This window comes from Pholcus phalangioides, unplaced genomic scaffold, assembly GCF_987345545.1.
Source record: "Pholcus phalangioides strain wild (caught in Gottingen) unplaced genomic scaffold, Ppha-v1.0 ptg000011l_1, whole genome shotgun sequence".
Lineage (NCBI taxonomy): Eukaryota > Metazoa > Arthropoda > Arachnida > Araneae > Pholcidae > Pholcus > Pholcus phalangioides.
In genome coordinates, this window is record NW_028301604.1 from 14,839,897 (window position 1) to 14,852,818 (window position 12,922).

At 37.7% G+C, this 12,922-nt stretch overlaps 1 long non-coding RNA gene across 1 annotated transcript in view; it reads left to right on the forward strand.

Moving 5' to 3' along the window:
* Positions 1–12,205, forward strand: part of LOC149080103 (uncharacterized) — a 129,942-nt gene extending 117,737 nt beyond the window's left edge. Inside the window, exon 3 of the long non-coding RNA XR_016193491.1 lies at positions 11,975–12,205. This is a non-coding gene — a long non-coding RNA (uncharacterized LOC149080103). The remainder of the gene's footprint in view (positions 1–11,974) is intronic.
* Positions 12,206–12,922: the final 717 nt, after the last annotated feature.

The window sequence follows — 12,922 nt, forward strand, 5'->3', positions numbered from 1 at the left end:
ATATTTTAATTCAAAAAACTGAGAAAAGTGTGAAAGAAAGGGGGAAAAAAACAGAAGAAATCGGGTTTAAAAAACGCGTTTTGCCAGACTGTCGTGAGGTTCCTTTAAAACATACTCCCATCGAGTAATTGAGCTAACTACTTTGTGTGAGTGAGCAATTGAACGTGCGAGAGAGTTTGCGAGCGAGTGTATGTGAAAGTGAGTGCGTCGACGAATAGACATCTCATCTACAATCAGGGAACATATCACTTCCTTTTTCTTTAAGGAAAAAGAACATACTTGTTCTTTCAGTGCTGATAGTGCAGAGAAAGCCATGATTTTTTTTCAAACGTAATCCTCGCGCATTCCTGAGAGCTTCGTAAGATCCGTCCACAGAATTTGTTAGTAGACATCCATGCCCGAACCGGGATTCGCACCCAGACCTGCATCATCAAAGGCTAGCGCCCTAACCACCGGACTGCCAGAATTTCGGGGTTATTTTACTGATGAGGCTTATAGGGCTTAGGGCAGTGCCGTCTTAACGCATGGCGCCCACCCGGGCACGGCTCGGGGGCCTCAAGAAAAGAGGGGTCTCACAAAAATGAGAACCGGTTCAAATTTGCGAGAATTCGCCAAGTATGGTCTCAGAAAAATCCAGGGCCCATGATGCACTTAAGACGGCCCTGGCTTAGGGGAAATTAACGTTAACACCCCTTGAACCATGCAGTTTATCCGCTAATATCTCATAAAGATTTGCGCATTTTCAAGTTCACGCCCTTATTCTGTAGAATTTGGCTTATTCTTAGTGCGGGGTCTCACCTGGACCCAACCAACACCACACTAAAGGTATTATTTCTAATGTGGTGTTAATACAACCCGAGGACCTCGTGGCAATTAGATCTTCTTACAATTTGCGACAGTTAGTATGCAAATTAGTAGACCGGTATTTTTAGCTGGTAGGGGAGGGGCTCAGAACAGGGCTGTCTAAAGAGCATCATGGGCCTCCGGGCCAAGTGATTTTTCTGATACCTTACTTGGCAAATTTTCGAAAATTTGAACCGGTTCTCATTGTTGTGAGGGCCCTTCTTTTTTTGAAGCTTCCGGGTCGTGCCCGGGTGAGCCCATGCGTTCTCGGAAGAATCGGTTTGTCAAAGGGCTTTATCATGTTGTTAAAAAAACCCAAGCTAACTATATAGAAATAAAAACACCACAAAATCTCATTTTGCCATATTATTAATTTGTCTGCATATGTGTCATTCTTTTGATCAATCGAAAATTCTAGGATTTTCTGTCGGATGCTTGATGCTGGAAAATATTTTACATTTAAAAAAATTGATAACTTTTTGTGGTGCCCCTTTTCTCCTGATGCCCTGAGCACGTGCTTATTTTGCTTCATGGTTGATCCGGCCCAGAGTAAGCGTTGCCAGCAAGGCGTCGCGAAAGAATGCATTTTATAAGCGATGTCCACAATTACATCAACGAACAGCTCTCCGTTCAGATGAAATCTTTGGACGAATTGAAAATACCTCTTCCAGGTAAAAGTTTTCTTTCATCTCGCCAAACGAAACCGGAGAAATGGTAATTCAACCATTATTAAAACAGGATGAAAATCTAAAAAAATAATTTTGCTTAATAATTATTCAACTTATTAGGAATATTGAAATTGATCAAAAATTGGTCGTGCTACCGAAGCAACGTCACGGATCTCATGGCTCGAGAGCCGCCCGGTCACTCATACGGTCAGTCACTTGGTCATTCATTCGGTCAATCACTCGGTTAATCACTTGGTCACTCATATGACCAATCACCCGGATCCTCACTTGGTCACTTATAGGTAAATCATACGGTCACTCATAGGTAAATCATACGGTCACTCATAGGTAAATCATACGGTCACTCATAGGTAAATCATACGGTCACTCATTTGGTCATTCATTCGGTAACTCACTTGGTTAATCATGTGGTCTTACACTTGGTCACTCATACGGTCAATAACCCGGATACTCACTTGGTTACCCATGCGGTCAATTACTCGGTCACTGATACGGTCAATCACTTGGTCACTCATACGGTCAGTCACTTATGCAGTCAATCACTCATACGATCAATCACCTGGTCACTCACTTAATCGTTCACATGACCATTCACTCAATCATGCAGTCGCTCACGTTCACATACTCATACAGTCACTGAATTGGTCATTCATTCGGTCACTCACTCGGTTAATCATGTGGTATGTCACTTGATCATTCATACGGTCAATCACTTACTCATTTATACAGTCAATCACTCAGTCACTCATACAGTCAATCACTTGGTCACTCATACAGTCAATCACTCGGCCAGTAGTCACTTGGTCACTTATACAATCCACCACTTAGTCACCCATACGGTCAATCACTTGGTCGCTCATATGGTCAGTCACTCAATCACTCATACGATCAATCACTGTCACTCACATGGTCAATTACGTGGTCACTCATATGGTCAATAACCTGGTCACTCACTTGGTCCTTCATATGGTCAATAACCTGGTCACTCACTTGGTCCTTCATATGGTCAATAACCTGGTCACTCACTTGGTCCTTCATATGGTCAATCACCTGGTCACTCACTTTGTTTCTCATACGGTCAATCACTCGGTCACTCAATCGTTCACATAGTCATTCACTCAATCATGCAATCACTCACATTCACATACTCATACAGTCACTCACTTGGTCACTCATACGGTCAATCACTCTGTCTTTCACTTGGTCACTCATAGGTCAATCATACGGTCATTCATTCTGTTAATCATACGGTCATTCATTCGGTTAATCACTTGGTCACTCGGTCATTCATACGGTCAATCACTTAGTCAGTCATTCATATGGTCAATCACTCGGACACTAACTTGACCATTCATTCGGTCAATCACTTCGTTACTCGGTCACTCACTTGGCCATTCATTCGGTCAATTTCGTTACTCGGTCATTTATATGATCAACCACTTGCTCACTCAGACGGTCAATCACTCGGGCACTCACTTGGTCATTTATACGGTCAATCACTCAGTCACTCACACGATCAATCACTCGGTCACTCACTTGGTCAATTATACAGTCAACCACTTGGTCAATTATACAGTCAACCACTTGGTCACCCATACGGTCAATCACTTGGTCACTCATACGGTCAGTCACTAGTACAGTGAATCAATCACCTGATCACTTACTTGGTCATTCATATGGTCAATCACCTGGTCACTCACTTGGTCTTTCACTTGGTCTCTCATACGGTCAATCACTCGGTCACTCACTTAATCGTTCACATGGCCATTCACTCAATCATGCAGTCGCTCACGTTCACATACTCATGCAATCACTCATACGGTCAATCACTCTGTGTTTCACTTAATTACTCATACGGTCAATCACTGTCTTTCACTTGGTCACTACAGTCACTCACTTGGATATTCATACTGTCACTCTATTAAGCATTCGTATAGTCACTCCCTTGGTCATCCATACGGTCACTCCCTTGTTCGGTCACTCACTCATACAGTCAATTTCACACACACATACGGTCACTCACTTGGTCAATCACTTAGTCACTGATTCAGTCATTTATACGGTCACTCATACAGCCAATTTCACACTCACTCGGTCACGTACCTAATCACCTGGTCACTTATACGGTCAGCACAGGCAAAATGTCAGATGCGGAATTTCCTGGGGGACGAAATTTCCGGATCCCGAAATCAGGTGTGAGCACCGAACGATTTCGATTGATCTGGAGAGCAACAGGTTGAATGAGCCTTTCCTGTTTGCTTTTAAGTATGTTGTCGGAAAAGATATTTATATATCTACCAACTCTAAAGTTTCTTGAGAGTATCAAAAATACCCCTCTTAGTAATTAATGTTGCATCAAAAACGTGAGTTACGAAAACTTTTCTATTCACACCATCACATATAAAGTCAAAAGGAATCAAGAGAAGTAGAAAAGTTTAAGGCTTCACTTCTTAAAAGGCAACATCCCGCCATCTATCGATGAGCTGAATAACTATATGAAGCACCGATCAATACCAGCCAAAAAAGGATATGCGAGTTCCGTCTCTTTTTCTTTAAATAATGGTCATTTTGGTGGACGTAATTGCTAAGGAAGCAAACTCTTAATTACTCATTGTATCAAAAATAACTGAGAAAAGGGGTCATTCAAGTATCAAGTCAGCATAGGGGGGGGGTTCGGATTTGCTGAGTTTTGATGACAGAGTGAAAGGGAACTTACGTCATCAACTAGCCTTTATAAAAATATGAAATATTCTTAATGACACTCTACTAAGTGTGCCCAAAAACGAGAAAATCTTTTTCCTAGTTGGTCGGCAACTCAACTAACATTCCGCCTATTTGTAAGTCCCATAGACTAAAGATATATTTAGACGGCGCCATGGCCCCCACATTCTGGAGCACGGACCCTAGGCTGGGATCTTTGACGGGCTCCAAGCCACTTATAACGGGCCTTTCTATAGTGAATTTATTGTATAAAAAAATAAAAAAAATAATGGTAATTGTCCCAGGCCCCAGGGCTGGAGCCCTATCAGCAGGGCCGTCTTAAGAGCATTGTGGGCCCCCGGGCCAAGTGATTTTTCTGAGGCCGCCCGGGTCGTGCCCGAGTGGGCCTATGCGTTAAGACGGCACTGCCTGTCAACCCTGCCCTTGTGGGGGCCATGGACGTCGCACAATATCCATAAAACTTGTCGAACGTAAAGAAAAGATAAGCAGTATTTTGTCGGGGAAAAAAACGGGTTCTGCGCCATTAACATTTGGTGAGTTTTCGCAGAACCTAGTGATTTCGGGTTAACGCTAGGATGTTGCTGTAACGAAATTTGACTCGATCAAGTTGATGAAAACTTCCCTTCATTTGTTCAATGAATTTCATTCATTCTTTTGTAAAATAGGGAGTATCAAATTTGAAAAAATAATGTTAATAAATTCTATAGTATGTATAAACAAATATTGAAAAACGTAATTTTTTTTTTTTTTACCATAACGGATAATTCCTAATAATTTCTTAAGACTTTTGAGTTTTTAAACTTTAATTCTCGTGAATATTTGAAAGAAGTGAATACAAACTTTCATGAAATAAATTTTTTTAGCAGTTTTTAATAGCTTTCTAAATATGTACACACATAGGAAACAAAATACTTTATACAACAAATATATAATGTTTATGTTACGGTAAATGTGATAAATGGGTAGTTTTGCGCATAATCGTCAGAAATTATGCATAATCGTCGGTAAATATGCATAATTACCAATATTTTTATTAAGTTTGATGAATTTCATAGCATTTATCACTTTTAACGAATGAACGAATAATTCTCAAATGGAGTTAGTTAGTTTGATGAATATGGAAGAAATCACGCAGAAATATCACTTTATTTCAACAACTTAACAGTTCTGTTCTTATGAGATGAGTGACTACGCATATTTCGCCCTAAAAATTAAATTAAATTGAAATAAGTGTGAAGAAAAGGTAAAGAGAGAGAGAGAAATATTTTTTTTCATCGGCTCTTAGTTCATGTTGTCTTTTGCTGTATTCATCAACTTATGCAAACATAACCAACGTTACTGTCCGAATTCATCTTCCTAGACGGAAGTTCGAGCATAATGTCTGGAAAATTTAAGTAATTGTTTGACGATTTATCATATTTTATCAATACGAGCTGTGGATTATATATAATCACCGGTAAAAAAAGATAAATACAATGAAATTTATCAAACTTACTAAAAGGGTCGGTGATCATGTATAGGGAGTTATACGTATAGTCCGGTTATTATGCGTAAATAACCGGATGTATCATATTTACTGCGGGCGTAACATATACACACAGTACATCCAATAAAAACATATATGAAGTATATATGCAAATGAAATATAGAGAATATATTTGCAAATAATAAGTCTATATACAACATGTATATGTTATGGCAAATGTAATAAATCGGAAACTAATACATAATTAGACATAATCGCAGAATTTATCACGTTTACTGTAACATACACTATGCTGACTACATTTAATGTAGATTATATTACAAAATAAACTGTTACTCAATTACTGACCTTTAAATAAATAATTTTTGTATTAAGCTTCTAGTTTTAAATCTCTGTAAATCCTCCGTGTATGATTTGGCAATATGGTTGAGTCTTATTTTGAAGTATTCAAACAAAGTGAATTTCGTCAAAATTGCTTTATGATAATTTAAGGGTTCTTGTTCTAACGTTGGTTATTAAAATCGACAAATACATTTCCGTCTATGTCTATCAAAGTGTTCACAATTAGGAAATGCATAAAATGTTTTCTCATTAGATTTTCTTTTGTACATGATTTTACTTTTTTCTCTGCAATTTTACACAACTTATCAGTATTTGATCCAGGTTATGTTAACCGTCTTCTGTTTTTTTTTGTTCAATTAGTTCTGAATATACTGGACGTAGAGTTAAAGAATGTTGGCAAATGTGACATTTTATTGATGACTTCAATTTTTTAATTATAAATCCGGATATGTAACTGACAGTGTTATTATTGGGAAGTGATAAATAATTATTGTTAATGTCTGAGCTAATATTTTTGTCACTTTCAATCTGATCTGTTTGAGTGTCTGAAATTTGGAAATTACTGAGTCTATCATGGTATAAATGGGCGTGAGGATACATTTAAGATAAACTGAAGAGCCAAAAAAACTGGTACAGGCATGCGTATGCAAATAAAGATATATGGAACCAATCAGAGTACAGCGCTGCGGTCGGCAACGCCTATATAACACAACAAGTGTCTGGCATAGTTGTTAGATCGGTTATTGCTGCTACAATGGCAGGTTATCGAGATTTAAGTGAGTTTGAACGTGGTGTTATAGTCGGTCGGCGCACGAGAGATGGAACATTTTTTTTCTTTTGTTACTGGGTGTTCGAAAGAAGGATTAATGTTATCAATTTTTAATGAGCAACCCAACTCTTTCGCCATGGTTAAATTTGTTTGGGTGCCATCAAAAGTTAGCGATGTAACTTTTACTCCAGTTTCATGTAACAATTCAAGACAATTATTTATAATGCTAGCTAGCTCTCTCAGACGCATCTAAACCAGCAATTTAAAAGTATGCAACTGGTATCTTCCAGTTACGTGCTTCAGTTGCAACTGGTAACTGGTCATCATCGAGATTTGTTCCATAATCTACATACCCAGAAAATATTGCCCCATCCCATTCAATATGTCGACGAATAGACATCTCATCTACAATCAGGGAACATATCACTTCCTTTTTCTTTAAGGAAAAATAATATACTTGTTCTTTCAGTGCTGATAGTGCAGCTTGTGAAAACCCTGGCTCACCATCAACTGATCTATACCATTTCCTCAGTGTTGCAGGATGGGAAAGAGCCAAAGCGAATGTTTTTCTGACGTAAACGTATGCCTTACCGGAATAGAAATGTAAGGTGAGAGCAAAAGTTCGAAGTTGAGGTGAAAATGCTCCCTTTCTTCTTTGCTGTATTTCTTTAGACAATTTCTGACTGGAATTAGGTAGAGAGACCTGTAAAACATGAATGTGTATAAAAGTTTTTTCTCTGAAGCATTGAATTTTTAATTTAGTTAATAAACATTAACAAAAAAAAAAAAAAATACATCATGCCAACTCACTTCCAGTGCATTTTGAGAACTTTCAGAAATAAAGTTTTTTGACTTCAAAATTCTGTAATTATCTCCTTCAGACTGCATATTCGTTGTTTCAATCGTTTACTTTTTTGTTGAAGAATTTTTATGGCAGACGACTTCCTCTTTCTGTCTCTAATTGCTATCAAAAATGCCTTTTTAGCTTTAGTTGGGGATTTCATATCATTTTCTTGAAAATCTCCCAAATAACGAAATCTTTTTGGAGGCGGAGAAGTTCCCGGAAAAAGGGAAAAAAAACAAATAGCAATGAAGAAATAAATAGCCATATAAATGTAAGGATATAAATATACAGGGTATCTCTCTTGTAAGAGTGCTAGCACGGTCTTTATCTCATCGACCGTCCATCGTAGAGGTATCATTCTAATTTAAAAAACGCTCAACAGACGTTCAGAAACTACCCTGTACCAGTTTTGAGAGTGAAAGCGCGGTGTATAACAAAAAAAATCTAAACTTTTATACGGTTTTCATGCGCTCCAACTTCCAATTAGAAAGTTGTTGCCCTGTCTCTCCTGATGCTAACAAAAGAAATCCACGTTTCTTGGTGCAAAGATATTCACAAAGATATTCGAAAAACTGAGGAAATTTGGGAGTTTGGGTAAAACAGTTTTTCGCATTTGACGCTGTTCTTTCTTGAATTTCCTTTGTTTTTTGAATTCAAATATCTCTGTGAATATTGCACTTAGAAACGGGGAACTTTTTTCTGTTGGCATCAAGAGAGACTGAGCAAAAACTTTCTAATTGGAAGTTGGAGCACGGGGGGAGGGGGATATAGCTAGCATCATAAAAGAGCAACTGACAGAAACCAGATTTATTTGAAACAATTCGAAAGTCAGAATACAGCGCCAAAAATGCAGCTTTATACACATAACTCGAAATTATACAATTAGAGATAAAATGAGAAGACGTAAAATAAAAATAAATTAGAAGAAATTTTAAAAAAAAGGAAAATAATATGGATCAATGAGGAGGTCGTTCTCAGAAGTCCGCAGTCATCAAAACCAGAACCTAGATTCTGAATACTTCTTGAGATATAAGCATTCAAAGCATTTTGTTACTCATTTTTTGAGGATGCATCCAGTATTGATTTAAAAAGAGGTATTCACGTTAAAAAAAACATCATTATTTTTGTTGCGCAACATGTAGAGACCCTGCTCAGAAACATTTACATAACATTTTACAGTCTGGACAAGGCTTAACATTAACACGCAACATCAGTGTGTGGTGTTGACTTATTACATTATGAAACATTGATTAGGTGGTCCCATAAATTCGTAAATATTTTAATAATTCATAAATTATAATTTATAATTATAATAATAATTAGTATATTTGAATGCGGTATGGGAAAAAGTTATTCTCAACGTCAGGGGAGGTTTTTGGGTGCAGAAAAATATAGTTCAAATTTTTGCCGATAGAAGGCACTGCACGAAAGCAAATCACGATGCAAGTCAAAGTCCTATAAAATGTATAAAATGCAGGGTGTACGATTAACAGCTCATTTCTGAATTTTCCTGTTACTGTCGCTTACATAATGTTTCCATTCTCATGTTGACGAGGGCATAAATATTATCATGTATATACTACTATGGATAAAGCATAATAGGTGAAGTTGATTTACTTCGAAGCTTTACGAACGTTTCGGACCCAGAAAAGATTGAAGAATGGTTCAGGTCCAATCACTCCTGCCTTGATTTCATGCAAGTCCTCTGTTGAAAAAAATTTTAACAATTTTTTTTTCTGTTCCAAAAAGAAGTCTCTCATCGTGAGAATAACTTTTTTGCATACCACATTCAAATATACTGATTTCTTCAATTTATACAATTTTTCAAGCATTTATGGGACACCCTGTACTTTTTCCATCACACACACGCACATCTACGTTCAATGAAACAATGTAAAAAATAAACCTTATTTTTCGGTCTTTTTCACCTTCGCCCGACCACCATGACATATGTCTACGTTAACTTCGCTGCATGAGCAAATGCAATCAGTATTTTCACACTTTTTAACAACCTTAATTTCAAAATTAATAAAATGTTTGAAAAAATATATACAGTGTACCGAGAAAGTTTAGACGCTAGTTGAGAGCAAACAGTATCTCAAAACTACTATTTTATTTTCAAACTAATGGAATTATACACTTTATAGACAACGTAAATACAAAATTAACAAAAATATCATATAAACAATCGACGCAAAAGTTTAGACAAAATCAAATTTCTCAGCAAAGTAAAAAGTTTTAAAAATCTAGTTTAATGTCTCTTCTCCTTAATAAGTTTGCGCAGGTTTCCACCGAAGAAATTAAATTCTGAATTATCTGCTGCTCAAAATTATGCCAATAATTCTCAATCGAAGCTCTAAGATCTTCTACAGACGTACAATATCGATTATTTTCATAAACCTCTCAACAAAGTGCCTCAGAATTCTAAATGTGTTTGATATCGGGGCCACATATTTGCTCAGTCAAAAACGTCAATATTTTTGCGCATTAAATTAGACTTTTATACGACCTGCTGAGTGCACGATCTGCCTACGATTACGACCTGCGTGAATTATCTTGCTGAATCTCCCACTAGAGATCAGCTAGAGGTTCACCAGACAGTAATGGATCATGCTCTAGTGTCTGCATGTCATGCTGAGCATTTTGGGGTCCTCTAAGAAAGTCTATTGATACCTGCCTGTTGCAGCAGAATGCAGCCGAAACCGTCAGTGAACCACCACCTTGTCTATGATTACAATTATTCCGTAGTTCCTTGCGCGAATATTATCCTCATCCATATGACCCATCTGGGTTCATAAGGCAAACACTTGTGAGTCCACTGTAATCTTTGTGTTTTGTGCTCAAGTTGAAACCTGAGCGCAAACGCTTGTTTTCTTATAATTTTTCGAACTACTACCGTACCCGTTACTCGTATAGGTGTACGAATCTTTTCCATTTACACCGAGGATACAAACGAGCTTCTAAATTGTCGCGCAGCCATCCTTTGCATAGATGCCAATATTTGGATTCTTATGTCATTTCTTCTATATGTAACGCGTGGTCTCCCTGATCGGTGTTGGGAAATACATATACCACCTCCAGATAACATTCGATAGAGATTTTAGAACGTTGTAAGAAAACTCCAATTCCGAAGCAGTCTACCCTTCCGATTTCAGCTTCCATATTGTGTTCACTTTTTCAAAACTGCTTGCCGTAGTTCGCAGCATTTTTAATAACTGACGCTATCGCGTGGAGATCATAGATACTGAACTGCAGTGACGTCATTAGTGGCGAATTTGCATATTTCGACGACCAATAGTGAAAATTCTTCATTGTGTCTAAACTTTTTTGCAAATACAAATTTCACTGTTATCGCAAAAACTTATTTTTATTACGAATAAAAATATGTTTTGATATTCAAATCTTCGAATAATATTTTTAGAAAGTAAGAGAAGTACGTGTTAATCTTTTTCATTATTCAACGATTCGGTTTCCTTTTAATTTGAGAGCAAATTTCATACGTGCCATAACTTTTTCGGTGCACTGTACGCAGCAAAACCTTTCAACAAGGGCTGTCTGTAACTAGGATTTTAGCCACCCCCACAATTTTAAAATTCGATAATTTTGTAACGGCGTTCTTTTTTTCCACCTAAAATTGCCACCTCCTAGATTTGGCCACCCGAGGCAGTTGCCCTCCTCGCAACCCTCTAGTTCCGGCCCTGAGAAGGGACACCCATAGGACCAGACCTTTCGTCCCTTCAATAAAGTCCCTCATGGCCTCCACAAGGGTGGGCCCGGGATGATTGTCATCATTTTTTTGTTTCTTCCATGCATAAATTCATCATAAAAGGGCCCACGAAAGTCTGTTCTGGGGGCCCGCAAAAGATCCTAGCCTAGTGGCCTACTCTAGGATGTGGGGGCCATGAAGTCCCTTAGTCGGAGTGTCTCTTAAATGGAGGTTTGATTGTATCTCCATATTGAAGTAAAACGTTATGTAATGTTATAATGTTAATCACTAGAATACTACAGAACAGAAAATAACAAACAATAACTGGAATAACTAGGGCTCAGATTTGTATGAAGGAATATTTTTTTATGAAAACTCATATTTTGGACGTTTTCGAGCTATTGATCATATTTCAAGCATTTTTAAGAGATCGGTCCTATTTTAGAAATTTTAAAGTTATGGATAATTGTGTGTGTGTGTGTTTGGACATTATGAGTGAAACTTTTAATCTGTAGGCATTTTTTCCGGTGATATACTTTTACAATGAATTCTTGTCTTTTTTTCTTTTTTCTAGAATAAACAAAACCTTGCATTCCCAGTAGCTACTTCTTTGTTCTCGGAGGATCCTCTTGTTATATTTCTGAAGAGAAACTGAATGTGTGTGCGTGGAGGGGTCAAGCACGTCCAAAGATCTCATTCATTCGAATACTCGATATCAATGCCTTTTCATCATGTCTAACTACTGGAATTTTTATCAAGAGAAGCAGATGGTTTTGCCTTCTCTCCCCGTCACTGTAAAATTCCATAGCCCTGTAACAATTTAAATAAATGTTTTGGAATAAAAATCTTTTTTTTTTCAAAATAAAAAAAAAGCCCCTAAAGTTGACTTTCCTTTTAGTTTATTAGTTGCCCTCCTCCCCTTTGTCTGTTTCTGTAATTCTGACTCAAAACTAAAGTCGAATGTTCATTTTTGGAAGGACTTTGGGGGAGAAAATTTTTAGCACTTATGGTAGCTGCTGTGTGGTCATGTGAGCATCGTGAGGAACTCTCATCATGAAGACCTGGGTTTGAATCCCACCGGTGGCACAGTGGTACTTGGTTTTCAGCTTCAGGTGCAAATGGGAGTCAATCTTCGCGTTAAAAAAATCTCACAACAGGAACTACAACCAGGGTCGCAACCAAACACACAATTGTCGCCCGGGGCAAATGTCCATTTTGGCGCCAGCTAATCATAATTTTCATAATCATAACTTGGCGCCCTTCCTGGTTGTCTCTCTCATTCTCTCTCTCTCTCTCATTGCCCGTGGTACCAGACCCTGCTATCCTCTCTTTGTTGCGACCCTGTCTCTGAACAGATATTCAATCATTAAATTTCATTCGCAATTCGAAACGCAAATGGCAGCACTAACCTCAAGCACAACAACTAGATACGCATGCAGACAGTCAATTATATTATGTATCAGTTAGGTATAGACATACACACACTTTCGGCAGTCACTTACCTCTAGAAGAGAATAAAACG